We start from the raw sequence: 607 nt of genomic DNA, 5'->3' as shown, positions 1-607 counted from the left end.
TGAGAGGGTCTGGACAGAGGTATGGTTGTCACAACTGAAGGGTTTTCAGTACTGGCATGAAGTCTGTAGAAGCCAACGATGCTGGAAAATGTCTCACAACACACAGCATAACCTTGTACAACAAAGAATGATCTAGTCAAATCTGAGAATAGTGCCAAGGTTGGAAAATATATGCTTAAGGGGCTGGCCAGGTAGCTCAGTGGACTAAAGGGTCTGCTTAGGTAGACCCAGGGACAGGGGTTTGATTATTAACATGCCATGCTGGCCATGCCCCTGGGGCACGCTGAGACAATGATTAAGACTGGGCATGGAGGCACATGCCTGTAATCCTAGTGCTTGGGAGTCTGAAAATAAGGAGGACCACTATGAGTCTAAATCTGTGTAGTGAGACTCTATAGGTTCTGTACTAAATACATAAAAAGAAGAAAATGAAAATGTATGCTTAATACTGCTAGGATCCTACCTTAATGTTATGCATGAAATTATGTTTTTTTATAATAAGATACATTCATGTCCTAATAATTCCACAGAATATGGTATTATTTGAAGAAAGGGTAATTACAGATGTAAGTAATTTTAAATCCTAGAGTAAAATCAGCTCCTCAAC

Source organism: Octodon degus, unplaced genomic scaffold (genome assembly GCF_000260255.1).
Source record: "Octodon degus isolate 3935 unplaced genomic scaffold, OctDeg1.0 scaffold00007, whole genome shotgun sequence".
NCBI classification, from domain to species: domain Eukaryota; kingdom Metazoa; phylum Chordata; class Mammalia; order Rodentia; family Octodontidae; genus Octodon; species Octodon degus.
This window is presented reverse-complemented; position numbering follows the sequence as displayed.